Raw genomic sequence first — 15,614 nt, 5'->3', positions numbered from 1 at the left:
GTCCAAGTGTTGACAAATAAACAATTTCTCTCCATTCTTTTGGCCACACATGCCCCCTGGAAAGATGTTCCAGATGTCCCAAAGAATGTGGGCCATCCTCTGATTGAGGGCTGGCAGGCACAGGCATGAAGTTAACCTCCATCTCTGCCTCTCTCTTCTCCTGTGCCTTTTTTGTTGTTGTTTTTGTTTTTTCGAGACAGGGTTTCTCTGTGTAGCCCTTACTGTCCTGGCACTCACTCTGTAGACCAGGCTGGCCTTGAAATCAGAAATCCGGCTGCCTCTGCCTCCAAGTGCTGGGATTAAAGGTGTGCACCACCACTGCCTGGCTTCTCCTGTGCTTTCTTTATCCAGCATTTCACCTTGTCCAGGCTGCAGTACGCAGGTATCCATCTAAAACTGCAAGCCAGACTTTCCTGAATCACCACCTCTTCCCAGCTGTTCAAAAGGAGCCACCATTCTGCAGCTCCTGGGAAAAGAAGCCTACCAGACCTGGTCATTCTGGGCCTGCTTCCTTCAACAGTGCCAGGGTACCCTCTTACTGCTGGGTCCTCTCAGCATCCCAACTCTGTCTATACCTGTCACTGAAAGATCCTGACAGAATGTAAAAGGTCACAGAAGCCCTGAAATTGGCAAGATAGATGTCACTGTTGGCAGAACTAGCTTCACTGATTTAGAAAAATAGAGGTGCACAATGCTCTGGCCACTCCTTGAACCTGTGTGTCTGCCAATGTTTTGACCATTCCTTGAACCCATGTGTGTGCCCACTGATGAAGCCCATTGCCAGGTGTTTGTGATATTGGTTGCTGGGGAAGAGTCAGAAAATCTCCCCAGCAACCACAGCCCAGCCAATCCTGAGTTGCTACACCTGCACCAGACTCTTTCCTTGTACCCCTCCCATACCCATTTCTTGAGAATAGACATTGTTTAGATCTGGAAATCCCCTACTCCCCCACCCTCTTCTTTCTCCCCTGAGGGCCTATAAAACCTGGGACCTCTTTCCCCTCGTAGTCGACTCCTCTACCCCTGCGTGGGATAGAGGAGTCATCCCCAGAGCTCTGGCTTTCCCCAATAAAGCCTCATGTGGTTTACATCAAGCTTGGTCTATCGTGAGTTCTTGGGTGTCTGCTATTGTCCTGAGGCCTGAGCGAAGGGCTCCTCTCGGAGTCTTTCATCACCTATGTGCATCAACTGCCAAGGACCCCGGTGCCAAAAATACCCTGTCTCCATGGCACACCCTGATGGCAGATTTGGTGTGCCTCCCACCCCGTGTAGAAATGAATAAACGGCCCCCTGTTGGCTGCTCCTGGGCACTGTTTGTCCCACCGAGCCCATGACCCCCTTCAAAGGCTCCATCCACTCAGAGCATTAGTCTTCCAAGGCTCTCAGTGGCTCCAGCCCTTTGTGCTGGCCGACCTATGACCTCAGCCTGTTCCTCACTCACAAACCCCATAGGGGCAACACAGTGACAACCCAGGGCCCACATACCAGGTCCACCTTCCACCTCTTTCCGTGCAGTTCATGAGCCAAAAGCTTATCTTACATTTTAAAATAATAGGAGGAAATTTTTAAAGAACTACTGTACTTTATGATTTAAAAATGAGATGAGGGCTAGAGAGATGGCTCAGCGGTTAAGAGCACTGACTGCTCTTCCGACTGCTCTTCCAAAGGTCCTGAGTTCAAATTCCAGAAACCACATGGTGGCTCACAACCATCTGCAATGGGATCTGACACCCTCTTCTGGTGTGTCTGAAGACAGTGACAATGTACTTACATAATAAAGCAATCAAGCAATCACTCTTTGGGCCAGAGCAAGAAGAAAAAGTGTCTAAAGACAATAACAGTGTACTTACATATAATAAATCTTTTTTAAAAAATGAGATGAAGCTGGGCAGTGGTGGCGCACACCTTTAATCCCAGCACTTGAGAGGCAAAGGCAGGTGGATTTCTGAGTTCAAGGCCAGCCTGATCTACAGAATGAGTTCCAGGACAGGCAGGGCTACACAAAGAAACCCTGTCTCAAAAAACCAGAGGAAGAGAGAGAGAGAGAGAGAGAGAGAGAGAGAGAGAGAGAGAGAGAGAGACAGACGACATCTCGGCTCCCATAAAGGTTTCACTGGAGCAGGCACCCTGTCTCTAACACTATTTGTTTCTACCACACAGCACACCAAAAGCTGTTGGGCTGCACTAGACTAGGTGTTGTTCCAGCACCTAACCTGCAGCAGGCAGGGGCATCTGCACACTGGGCTCATCCACAGGAGGGCCTATTACAAGGTTATTAGTCACATTTGCAGAGATCATCAACAACCTGGATTAGAAATGAACAGAGCACCAGCACACGCTCTAACCATGAACCATGGCCTTTAGGACTTTAAACAGTGACATGGACTAAGGAGACATTGCTTGATGGCTAATATTTGTACCTCCTTAAGAGCAGAGCCACTCCATACACTTCCAACTGTTATCTACAAGGCCCAACCTGCAGCTTCCTCTCCACTACTAAGTCAACCTTCCAGACATCAATCCTGACCTGAGCCACACCAGCCATGCTCTTCTGTGTGCTCTGTAATGCTGCCCCACCAGCACCAAAGCAAAGACTCATAGACCTGGCCAGACATGGTGGGCCAAGCCTTTAGTCCCAGCACTCTGGAGGCAGAGGCTGGCAGATCTCTGGAATTTTGAAACTAGCCTGGTCTACATAATGAGAACAGGCTTTTTTTTTTTTTAAGTTTTCAGTCATTTTAGTTTTTAATTTACTTTCACATTAAAATATCACAAAACTTCACAACTAACCCTTTAAGCCCAAAGAACCGGATCTGAAAAGCTCCTATGAGCTCTATGTGCATACAGCACACGTGTAAGAACAAGACACCCTAGCTTGGAGGACCTAGCACAATAGCAGTTCACTGAACCAGAACACACCCCATGCCAGGACCTGTGCATAAAATACCCAACACTGCATACACATGCAATGCCACAGATGGTGGACCAGGCCACACCCCTCCCTGCTTTACAACAGAGCTGGGTATCCTGGAGCACATACCCCCTACAAGGCTCTCAGAGGTCCCAACTCCATCTCAAAAGCTACCAAGTATCTGGATGTGGTACTGCAGTGACTGAGTAGAAGATGACTAGAACATTTGTCAACAATGTCAGCTGTGCTAGCAACAAAAGACCAAGAAACTATTGCTTCACTTTAAAGCAATTGCCAAGAATAACTTTTTGAAGAAAACCTGTTGCTTGTATTAAGAGCAATTACTGCTGGGCAGTGGTGGCGCAGGCTTTTAATCCCAGCACTTGGGAGACAGAGGCAGGTGGATTTCTGTGTTTGAGGCCAGCCTGGTCTACAAAGTGAGTTTCAGGACAGCCAGGGCTATACAGAGAAACCCTGTCTCAAAAAAAAAACAAAACAGAAAGCAAATACTTAGGGTTAGCACAATGGCTCAGCAGGTTGACACAAAACCTGACCTTCCCAAGTTCCATAATCAAAGCCCATGAAGAACATATCACTGAAAGTTGTTCTCTGACCTGCACACACAATAAAGAGTTAAAACTTGAAAAATAAATTAGAGTCATGTATGTGGTCAACACCTTTAATCCAAGGACTAGCAGCCTAAAGCAGCAGAGTTGGTGCAGGTTGGAGGCCAACTTGATCTATACAGCAAGACTTTCTTCTAAGAAAACAAAGCTTAAAACACAAGATCTGTCCATCTTTCTGCCTTGGGGAGCAGGTTTGTTGTTCTCACATAATTGTCAGGATGAAAAAGCTGCACAAACCAAAACATTTAGACTATCCGATGAGCATCCCAGCCCTGAGCTACAGGGACTTCCCAAAAAGCACTCTACCCAGCCCAACAGAAATGTAGCTGCTAGAGTTGAGGCTCTCCCACTTTCCAAATGATGTTATCAGAGGACATGGAAAGGCTCTCCGTTCATGTCCATCATCACACACTTGCATCCAACAGCCAGCGTGGACAGAGCCAGCTGTGGCCTCTGCCTCAGCCTCACGCAATCTTACCAGGCCTCAAATGGAAACAGCTATCCCAAGTGGCTTGGTCAAAAATAGATGCTTCTGAGCTTATATTCTGTAGAATATAGACCCTAATGAAAGATTTATTTATACAAGGTGTAGCAAAAACCTAGAACATCCACATCCACACACGGGGCATCCACATCCACACAACTAAGAACACTGTTGGGATAATCAGTCAATATGAGTAAGACCTAGTGTTTAAGCAGCAGATATTAAACCCCTGGTGTGATAACTGCACTGAGGTTGTTTGCAGAAGAGAATGCCCATGTCTTCAGCAATTTCTATGTAAGTATAAAAGGCTTAAGAGACATAATAGCCTAAGTAAGCCTGTCCTGAGAGAAATGACACCTGAAAACACAGGTGGAAACTACATAACCCTTTCCTGGGATTATTTAAAGCAAAGAAACCCAATTCCTGTTCAAAAGACCTTGGGCTTTTTAAATCCAAAGGCTGTGATGGAAAATGATGGCCTCAGGTCTGAAGTGATAGTAAAGGGCAGTCCCCAAGTCTGAAGATGACTGTGAGCAACATTCTGGAAGGCAGGCACTGCCATATTCATCTTCCCAAAATAGACTGTAATCCCTGAAGTACACAAGGATACCTGAGACAGCAGCTTCCTCCTGATACCTGCTGCCCAAGCCAGCAGTGCAAACCTGGACCCAGAAGTGCTTGGGAGAGCCTCTGTAACCAGAAGCAGATAGCCAGGGGCCTGAGTGTGAGGCTCAGCAGCATACTGGAGGGTACCTGTCAAATGCCCCCACCTGCCAGTCCACCCCCAACCTAGCCTGGGTCCAACTTGTATCATTATTTAGTAGGAAAGAACAGAGCCCACAAACCACAGCCCCAGACCAAAGGCAGCCACTGTCTGCCTCTGCAGTGTAGATACAGCTTCCTGATACATCCAATTTCTGCTGTGCAAGGAAAGATGACCAAAGAAGACAGACCACAGAGCCAGACAGTTTCTTATCTGCCCATAACACAAAGATCCCAAGCTCTGAGTCAGGGCTTCCACCCACATTTAATGAAACTTGAAACCACTAGAAGCCTAAGAAGGAAGGGTACTGGCACACTCTGAAGAGGTTCTGAAGAAGCAGGGCTCCTCCAGCGTGTCTTCTACTTCTTAGTGAAGGGATTTCTGATGGAGATGAGAATGATGTATCTCCACAAGGTGAAGGAGCCAAGTAATGGCTCTCCTGTGATCTTGGGAGAGCGCAGCAGCAGGTGGAGCTGATTTGGTTACTGACATCAACCTACCGGCACAGCAGCAGGAGCTTCCATCCTTGAACACTACCTTCTCCTGCTTCCTCTTTTACATGGCCGGTATGAATTTTAAATCTGAATTATGGAATTCTGAAATATTGTTAATATATGTAATTATTAAACCCTTACTTTGCAAAAGTGTAAATAACCTAAATCCTACAAATCTTTAAAATCCATGAAATTTTAAACCTGGAAGGGCAATCACAGTCACTTCACTCCTTGTGAAGTGACTACTATGTTTACAGAACCAAGACGTTCTGAAGTCAAGCACTGCCTTGTCATTGGCTGAAACATGAACCGTGACCGGAGCTGCTAGCTGACCAACAGCTGCAACGATGTTCAGCTGGTAAACAGGCCACACAGCCTTGAAATCAGTCTTAAGCCCACGAAGGCTGAGTTGTTATCTTCAGAGATGCATCCAAAGCACAAAAGGCGGACTGCAGCGGTCATCTCCACTCTGCACCTTCCCTGCTCCGGCCAGTGCGTACGCTCATCTTGAGGAGGCTGTTCCCATCCAGGTTGCCCAAGCCCATGGAACCTGCAAGGCATCCCAATTCCTTCCCTGGGTCTGTTGGCAAGGTGGAGATGCTTCAGGTTTTGGCCTCAAAGTAAACTCAGTTTATAGCAGCAGGGTGTACACACACCAAGGTTTTACTTCCAGGACTATCCAAACACATTTCCAGTTTCCACAAGACTAAACTTTCCATCTGATCTGATGCAAAGGAAAACAGGCCACAGCTACTCTCACACATGGTGTTTGTGAGTGGCAGGTCTATCAGCACAGCACCTGACCAACTTCACCTGCCCTTGGTCTTCCTGCTCACCTTCCCAGCTCCTCCTCCACGCTCACTTCCTGTGCACTGTTTGGCCATAACGTGTTCTTTTTCTTTTGTTTTGGCTTTGGTTTAGTTTTTTGGTTGGTTTTCTTGAAACAGGGTCTTATTACATAGCTCTGGCTGTCCTGGACCTATGTAGAGCAGGCTGGCCGCCAACTTAGACACACCTGCCTCATGAGTACCAGGATCGCCACACCCCACAGATCCTTAACAAGTGTTAATGTTCATCAGAGCACCAGAGAGGAGACAGTGGTTGTCACCATCACTCGCACGCTCCATTTCACCTTTCAAGTTTTTCAGTGACATGCTGAAACCTGTTTCCATCTTTTTCCCCTCCCCAGCCTCTCGTCAGACTTCACTCTTCCAAAGCCCACCTCTGAATGCAATCAACCATGTAGCTGCTCCCTCTAGAGCATCTCAGAATTGCCTGTCATTAGGAGGCTCCTTTTGGGGAAGTAACGCTGTCTGCTGCACCATGGGCTAATATAGAATCTTACTGGACAGTTCCTGAGTGTGTAAACATGAAAACTACAAAGAAGTTAATTCAGACAGGAATCACATCCACAGTATCTTGGAATGTTTCATCCCCCTTGGTGGTGGCTCCATGCTCTGGAGGTACCAGCTCCTCCATGTTCCAGTGTCAGTTCCAAGACAGCTCTAAGACCAACTCCATCCAAGTAGGCCAGTGTCAGTGTGAGCTTCTAGAGGACAGGACAGGAGAGTAGCACCTCCCACCATTTCAAGGCAGGTAGTTCTCACTGCAAGCTTCTGCCTGCAACCCTGGTGCAGCCTAAGGAAGCAACTGCCATGATCCCACCCACACCTGCTCTCCAGGTTCCTCAGCCTCTCCTCCTTCCAGCTAACAGTGCAGGAGGCTGGTTAGAAGCACTTCCACTGACTGGTTCCCTGGGAGGGTTTTATGAACAGAAGAGACATTAACAACGACCACCACAGCCCTAACTTCAGTGTCACATTCTTGTTGGGTGGGGCCCTCATTGCATCCAACTGTCTAGTCTCCCCCCTCCCAGGGAAACTTTTTCTGGATTTAAATAACTGAAATGACCCTTTAAGTAATATGGGGCTTTATAGTCAGCCTTGCATCGTGTAATTCATTCAACCATACACCTTAAGTTTCCATAGCACATCTGATTCTGAGAAAGCAGGCTAAGCTACATGGGGTGGCATTAGTAAAACCACTGCTGTGAATTCATCTAGAACCTGGGCTTGGACCCTCCGTTTCCCCTGAGCCCCTCACCTCGAGCAGTACTAGTCAGAATTCTAGTCATCACCCCTCCCCACCTGCATCTGACGTGTTCTCGTGAATACACTGCATGTCTAGCAGAAAGCTGATGTTCTTAGTCTATCTCCTGGGGTATTTGATATCAGTGTCTCTATTGACCACATAGCCTCAATCCAACAAACACTACAGTATCTGCTGGGCTTTTTCCAGAAACTGCACGTTTTTCCTGCCAAAACTTATAAACACTGGATACTTTGGGATAACGAAAATAGCAGACTGGAGGAGATATGACAACTAGAGTATGGAGTCTTGAATTACATCCTGAAACAAAACAAACAAAAGATGTCAGTGGGACATTGAAACGTGTGTATGGTCTTTATAATCTAGGTAACCTTCCTGTTAGCCAAGAGAGAAAATGAAGGGGAAGAGGAAGCTCATTCAGTTTCTCTGAAATTCTTAACCACAGACTAACTCTGCAGGTGGACCTCAGAATGCTCATGAAGTGTGGGTTGCTGTGGACTCTGCTGCAAGGCCCTGGGCAAGGGTGCCAGCCCAAAACAGCGCCTCGCTATCCCTGTGCTATGGGCGCGGCAAACACTGCACTGCGCACCTCGGGATCAATGAACCATGCATAATATGCTAGCTACTTGCACTAGCCCAGCAACAAAGTGAAGAGGCTAAACTCAGAGCTCACCAGACAAGTCAAATCAAGTGCCTAATCTCAGTGTGGGACCAGTCCTCTGCATCCTAATCTCAGTGTGGGACCAGTCCTCTGCATCCCGGTACCCTACCAAAGGACCACCCAGTCAACTGGAGGCAGCCAGACACCATGTTCTGGCACACATCCGTCACAAAGAGCAAAAAATGGAAGGAGACAAATTGTCTGAATGAAGACAACAGGCTTTGAAATTCCTGTTCAAGATGAGTGGCCTTGTAAACAATCTCCACTTACCCCACTAAAATACTTACTACAGTACAATCAGCTCACAAGAAAATAGAGCACAGCCAAAGACTTAAACTTCTGACAGAGGATCTAGATAGCTTGCAGGACACAGGAGTGGGGCTCCAGGCCCCACCTGGCCCTCAGCAGTCTCCACAGCCACCCCTGACAAGCAAAACAGCTTCCAAGCAAAGGGAGACAGACCCTGGAAGATGCATAAACAGCCCAGATATAAGGTGTCTGTTATGTGGTCCTCCAAGTCTTGAGGTAACAACCTCTCCCAGACACTAGTGGGGAAAACCATTTTTAAACCCCTCTCCACAGACCCAGGGCCCCCTGCCAGTTTCCTCTTACCTTAAAGTCTAAGGTTTAAGCAATAATAATTAGCACTATTGGAGGACCTGCCATCCAAAGCAAGAAGCTAACATTTACCACCCACCCCCCAAAAGTGATAAACAAGAAGTCAGATAAGAGAACTGAAAAGAACCCCTAATAGTTTTCTCAGCCTGAAAGAGAAAACATATTCATGAAACAAACTACTGAACAAAAGGAAAAGAACAAATACATTCAGAAATTTTTTTTTGTTTGTTTCGTTTTTCAAGACAAGGTTTCTCTGTGTAGTTCTGGCTGTCCTAGAACTCACTCTGTAGAGCAGGATGGTGTCAGACTTAAGAGATCCGCCTGCCTCTGCCTCCCAAGTGCTGGGGCTAGAGGTGTGTACCTCTCTATGCCCTGCTCAGAAACTACAATTCTGATGGTGGATTCGCCGGCCCCCTCCCCGAGATAGGGGAGGTTGCCTATGTAAACACTATGTAAACGAGGTTGCCTCAAACTGGCAAAGATCCACCTGCCTCTGTCTCCTAAGTGCTTGGAATTAAAAGTCCTGCGCCACTGGGGTGAAAGATAAACTGAAGTTCTTTCCTGGAATGAAAATCAAAAAGGAATAGAAAGATAAAGAAACTCAAGTAGTGTGCCCAAATGGGGCGGGGGTGGGGGGGAGGGCGACAAACTCTCTAACGACTTTAAGAAAGGCTCTTGGGACAATCTCCCAGCGCTCGAGGACACGCCTACCGAGCATACCTGCGAAGGGCAGACCTGTTCCAATGCCAAGAAGACCTTAGGCCGGTCCAGGGAGGAAACAGTTACCAGAAAGGAAGTCCTTGGCAGAGGCTCCCTGGGGACTCAAGAAGAAAGCTGACTGAAACACTGCGTCCTGAGCTGACCAGGCGTGCAGCGAAAGAAAGACCTCGGGACCTACCTGCACCCGCCTAAAGCGTCCCCAACCCAGATTAGAAGAAAGGCAGAGAGGAGGTAGAGGGAAGCCGGAGGTTCCACACTATCTCCGAGAAGTTACAATGTCACCAGGAGCAGAGAAACAAAGGCCACCACAAGTAACAAGGAAAAAAAAGAGCCAGGCTGTGCGGGACGGGGACGTGACGCTAGGTGGGGAAGCGAGCACCAGTCTCGGCCCCGATGTCAACAGAGAGCAGAGCAGAGGCGGGCGGACGCGCCAACCAGGGCGAAGTCACCCGGTTACCGGGGCATAGCGCCAACAACGGCCGGGAGATGGGGCCACCTAGGCGGCGGGGCGGCGCGCGGGGCCCGGGCGCAGCGCGCGAGGCTCAGTCCTGAGAGACTTGGGCGGCCGAGCCAGGGCCACAGCGCCCGCGCGCCGAGCCCGTGACAGGAGCGCCGGGCGCGGGCCCGGGAGGCGCCGAGGCCCCGGAGCCGAACGCACGCGAGCACGGCCGCCGGGCCTCGGCCGCTCGCCCGCTCGCTCGCTCGCTTCCCGGGTCCCGCAGCCCCGGCGGGTGGAGGCGCGGAGGCGACGCGCGGACATCCCGCGGCCCGCCGGCCCCCGCCCAGCCCGGCGTGCGGCCCCGTGGCCGTTGGCGACGGTTGGCGGCGGGGCGGGGCGGGGGCGGCCGGAGATCTCGCTCTCGCTCTCGCTCTCGCCCCGCGGGAAGGGGGAGTGGAGGCGCGACCGGCTGCGGGAGCTGCAATTACCGTGTGGGCTGCGGAATTCTCGTGGTGTTTGTCGGGGAGCTGCGATAATGGCGTCCGTCCTCGCGAGAGAAGCAGCCGCTCTGCGCAGGCGCCGCGAGCGCCTCCCCACGGCCTGCGCCCCGCCCTCAGCGCAGGCTCCCTGGGCTCCCGGCTCAAGGGCGGGGCCGGTCGGGAAGGGGGCGGGGCCTGCTCTGGGCGCCTCTGGCGCGCGCTTTCGCCGACGGACTCCAACGAGCATGCGCAGTTGTCCTCCCCTGCTCCGAGAGTTGACTCGCTGGGCCCTTACTTCCCCATCTCACGTCCATGTTACTTGCTAAAGCAGTAAATCCTCCAGTGTTCAATCTGAGGAATGTACGTCCTCTTTGATGGGTGTGAACACACTAACGCTGCCCTGACGACTACAAATCCCAGTGTGCGCTGTGTGTGGCACGATGCGTCCTGGGACTGGTAGTCTCTGCGGCCATGATTTGCCTGCTGGGATTTGTAGTCCATCCGGATTCTGGCTGCCCCATGCCTTCCCTGCCCTGAGGGCTGCTGGGACTTGTAGTGTCAGCGGCTCAAATGGGCTGTACGCTCCCAAACCCGTCCTACCTACTCTACCTGGCATCGGTCTCAGACGTTCCGGGCTCGTTCAGTGGCATTGTCTGGAAAGTTGCCTGACTTCCTTATGGACAAGCTGGTCGTGGGGACACTGTCACTGTGATAGAGATTATATGTGACATGCTTACGTATCATGCAATAGGAGCTATGCAGCATCGATGTGCATTTGTTGCCAGAAATGCCACTAATGGTTCTCTGCACCTGGTCTGTCGTCAGTGTTCCTTTCCAGGCTGTCCCCTTCTGCATGTTCGCAGTGAGCAATCCTACAAACCGGGATTACAGGAGTTATTTTCACTTAGAAAACTAAACAAAACAAAAACCTGTTTCCTGCCCGTTCCCCTGTGCCGATAATAAAGCCATGACTCAGTGCAGCTACCAGCTGGGCAACCTTGGGACAGCCCTTCTAAACCACTGTGCTCTGTCTGGGGTTTGATCCTGTGCCACTTTACCTCAGGATTGTCTTGAAGATTTCAACCTAGAACTGTGCTGTTAAAATGAGACCTGCTGGGCAGTGGTGGCGCACACCTTTAATCCCAGCACTTGGAAGGTAAAGGCAGCCAGATTTCTGAGTTCGAGCCAGCCCAATCTACAGAGTGAGTTCCAGGACAGCCAGAGTTATACAGAGAAGCCCTGTCTCATTTGGGGAAAAAAAAAAAAAAAAAAAAAAAAGCACTGACTGCTCTTCCAGAGGTCCTGAGTTCAAACCCCAGGAACTACATGATGGCTCACAACCATCTGTAATGGGAACCCAATGCCCTCTTCTGGTGTGTCTGAAGACAGTGACAGTGTACCCACATACATGAAATAAATAAATAAATCTTTAAAATAAAAAGAAAGAAAGCTAAGCCCAGAGGAACTACGAGGAACTTGGCCAGAAACTCTTAGAGAGTTGTACTATCTCCTCCCACCGCCCCTCAATTGGGCCCAGATTTTAAAACTGTAGTTGTGAGAGTTCTGAACATGAATGCCTGACCGCACGGAAAAACAGAGTAATGGTGACGTCATCCCCAGCATGTCACCCTAACATCCCCCTTAACCTCCCTTTCACCCCTGGCGTTGCCGTCTCCTCCATCCCAGGACTTCAAATGTATTTAGTGCAACCATCAAGCAGATGAGTGGATGGTGGGGAAAGGGTGGGTTGGCACCAGTAGGCAGCAATGAAGGGCTGAATGAGAGTCCGAGTGCTAATACAGTTTAGATCTCAACCAGAGAGTACACTAATCAGAGCCAGAGTTCAGAACCGGGAGGCTGATGTGTGCGCATGCGTGCAACATGCATGTCCCTCGGCAGCTGCCCACCTTGAATTTTAAACCACAGTCTCTCAATGGGACCTGCAGCTTGCAGGGTAGGTGAGACTGACTGTCCAGTGAGCCCCAGTGATCCACTTGTCTCCGCTTCCCCAGCTCTGGGATCACAAGCCCACCCCACCACGGGTGGCACCATTGATTTGTGCCTTCTGGGGCTCAACTTTAGTTCCGCGTGCCTACAGGACATGCACTTTGCCAAGCCTGCCATTTCCCAACCCTCTTTGTTTTGATGCCCTGGATTGTTAAAGCTATGTTCATTTACTCTGTGTGCATGCTGTGGGGGTTGTTGGAGTACCGTGGCACCCCGTGGACATGACAGAGAGTCAGTTCTCACCTTCCACCACCCGGGTCCCATGGGTCAAACCCACTGAGGCAGAGCTGAGAGTTCTACATCTTCATCCGAAAGCTACTAGCTGAAGACTGACTTCCAGGCTGCCAGGATGAGGGTCTTAAAGCCCACACGCACTTTGGCAAAATCTACTCCAACAGGGCCACACCTCCTAATAGTGCCATTCCGTGGGCCAAGCATATGCAAACCATCACACCCAGGTAGTCTGGCAGGCTCTCCTTTGGAGACAACGTTTTGTCCGGGAGCCCAGGCTGACCTTAAGCTTCCTGCCTCCGATTTCCCCAGTAACTGGGATGACCCGCTTGAACAAGCAGGCGTGTTCCTCAGTTTTCCTTTCGGGAGTTGCTGCTGCTCTCCGATCTCCGCCCTCTCTCCCCCAGGAGCAGCCCTGGCTTGTCAGAGCTCCACGACACAGGGAGAGGGCTTAAGCTCTTGGCAGAGCTCCAGAGCGGGAAGTGAGCAGCCCAACCCCGCCCCCCGCGTGCTGATTGGCTACAAACCAGGCGGGTTTTACTAGGATCCCTTTTCTTTGGGGGAAACTTGTCGTCTATGCTTTGGCGGTGCCCCTAGATCACGCCCGTGGTACACTAAGAGCAAATTCCGGAAACTTGTCTATGTTTTGGCGGTGCCCCTAGATCACACGCCCATGGTACTCTAAGAGCAAGGTTGGATGTCTAGACCAAGAAGCCATGGGAAGCCCTCTCAGGGTTTGGCGAAGGCTGAAAGTGAGTGGATTTGTCTTTTGAAGTGCTGCTCTGCCTGGGGCGTTCGGGAACCAGTGGGGGGCCGCTTACCCCGGGGGAAGGCGACTGTAGAGACTCTGAGAAGGCCTGCTAGGATGGTGATGAAGGCCAGGAGTGGAAGCTAGTGCAGAGAAGCGGGCAGATGGGAAAGGTCCTGACACTAAGGCGGAGGAGGGAGAGGCATGGTAAAGACCATGAGTTCCCTGTAGTGAATGACTGCTGGTCTCCACTTCGGTTGTGGTGACAGTCCCTCAACTTCGCAACTGGTACACCAAGGCCTTTGGTAGCCCCCTCCCCCTCCCCTACTTCACACGGGATATTGTTCCTGGAGACTGTCCCCCTAAGAGCCAAGATGACAGTTAGGGTCCCAGGAGAGCGGCAGCAGTCTGAGTCACAGTGGGTGGCTGTTGGCCTTCTCTGGGTGGGGACAGCAGCAACATCAGGGTAGGCCGATGACACGCTCACTCGTGGCTCTAAAAGTTAGCTCACTCAGTGGGGCCTTGACCTTCCCAGACCTCTGAGCTACCAGACAGAAGAATTCTACAATATCCGAGACTACTCGTCAGGCCTGGGTCTTTAGAAATTAGTAGCGTCCAATTCCTGAGCCCCAGGACCCTTGCCCTTAACCCACTTGGCACCAAGCTGCCCTACAGAGAGAACCTCCCGCGAGCACCTTCCAGGCAGCAGGAAGGAGCCATCTTGGAAGTGAGGGTACCACACCACATGTCAGCACAAACAGCACTGCAAGGAACAGAGATGAGCATGGACCATGGAGCCTATCCGGAAACGAAGTGCACGCTTGTAACCCTGTCAGCCATGGTTGCTTCTCTCCCCCCCCCCCCAGCCCCGCCCCCCCTTCGACATATTTCCTTAGGCAGCAATGACAGCCATGGCACAAACGCCCATGGCAGCTTGTTTCCCCCACTGTGCTGATTGAGAGTTTGGGTGACTGACTGTGTTGCCCAGGCATCCACTGTGCTCCTTGTGTGTGTCCCAGAACGTGAAGAGCAGGGTGACTGCGTGTACCTGAATACCTCCTGCTGGCCCCCACATTTAGCTGCACTTTCTTCCCAGTTCCATCTCCATATTGTTTTTGTGGGATGGGTTCAAAAACGCTTGGGACCCGGTCACTTGCCAGCTAGGGGACACTCCCGACACAGGTCACCACTCTGGGATGCGGGTTCCTCCATGGGCAGAACAGACACAGTGTCAGGGGCTGTCAGGGAACCAGGAAACAAGAAGGTAGCTTAAGGAAATAAAAGGAGTTTATCTGTGCCTGCAAGATGACCCACCTGGTGAAGATGATTGCCTGGTGGCTCTGGGACACACGCTGGCAGACAGAAGTGATTCCCACAAGTTGTCCTCTGCCCTCAACATGTGTCTGCATGCATGTGCACAAAGAAATAAGATGTACTTTAGATGTTTATTCCTTTTGGAAAATCAATTTATTGATTATATAACTGAATGTAAAAATAATAATAATAAAGGCTGCAAGGCAGGGTGGCACTCGCCTTTAATCCTGGCACCTGGGAGGCAGCGGCAGGAGAGCTCTGTGAGTTCGAGGCCAGCCTGGTCTACAGAGCGAGTTCCATGATGTGAGTCTGATGTCACGGATGCCAGGCCTTATATCCACAAAGTACAGATGACTAGGATGAAGGGTGAATGAGCTGTGGGCACCAGAGAGGGAAAGAGGGAAGGGGAGAGAGAGAGAGAGAGAGAGAGAGAGAGAGAGAGAGAGAGAGAGGGAGAGAGAGAGAGAGAGAGAGAGAGAGGAGAAGAGGAAAGGAATTGTGCTTCATATTTTTGTATTGTTTTCAATTTTTGCACTATATATGTATATATACATATGTGTGTATGTATATGTGTGTGTGTGTGTGTGTATATATATATATATATATATATATATATATATATATAAAATTTGAGAAAAGGTTTCATTGTGTAGCCCTGGCTCTCCTAGAACTCACCCTGTAGACCAGGCTGGCCTCGAACTCAGAAATCTGCCTGCCTCTCCCTCCCAAGTGCTGGAATTAAAAGTGTGTGCCACCACTGCCCGGCCAGACTCCAATTTTAAAGCAACAGCAGTGGTGGAAGATCTTACACACACGCCACCCATCCCTGTGGGCTCCTTTGGAAAAAAGCATTGGAGGATGGACAGACTGCTCCTCCAGTCAGAAAGAGGCTCCCTGGGGCTGACCCAAAATTCCAAGTGTCATAGCCAGAGCCACCAAATAGAAGTTGTCCCTACGTGGACCCTTCATGCATGAGAAGAACACTGTTGACATCCATGGCAAACCTCTGG

General features: G+C 50.3%; 1 protein-coding gene and 1 long non-coding RNA gene across 8 annotated transcripts in view; one reads left to right on the top strand and one right to left on the bottom strand.

The window, feature by feature from the left end:
- Banp (BTG3 associated nuclear protein) overlaps positions 1–12,990 on the bottom strand; it is an 81,289-nt gene extending 68,299 nt beyond the window's left edge. For 4 of the 7 annotated variants that reach the window (NM_016812.4, NM_001110100.2, NM_001285981.1 and 1 more), the window contains exon 1: positions 10,314–10,470. The gene's annotated coding sequence lies outside the window, so the exon portion shown is untranslated. Of the gene's footprint in view, positions 1–10,313; positions 10,471–11,041; positions 11,177–12,825 lie in introns of those variants that run through there. The other 3 variants (XM_017312899.2, XM_030243672.1, XM_030243673.1) reach the window with 3 other exon arrangements.
- Gm27011 (predicted gene, 27011) lies at positions 10,317–11,284 on the top strand. The gene has a single exon (NR_169031.1). It is a non-coding gene; the product is annotated as a predicted gene, 27011 (long non-coding RNA).
- Positions 12,991–15,614: the final 2,624 nt, after the last annotated feature.

The sequence above is a fragment of the Mus musculus genome, chromosome 8, assembly GCF_000001635.26.
Source record: "Mus musculus strain C57BL/6J chromosome 8, GRCm38.p6 C57BL/6J".
In the NCBI taxonomy this organism is placed as follows: Eukaryota; Metazoa; Chordata; class Mammalia; order Rodentia; family Muridae; genus Mus; species Mus musculus.
This window is presented reverse-complemented; position numbering and strand designations above follow the sequence as displayed.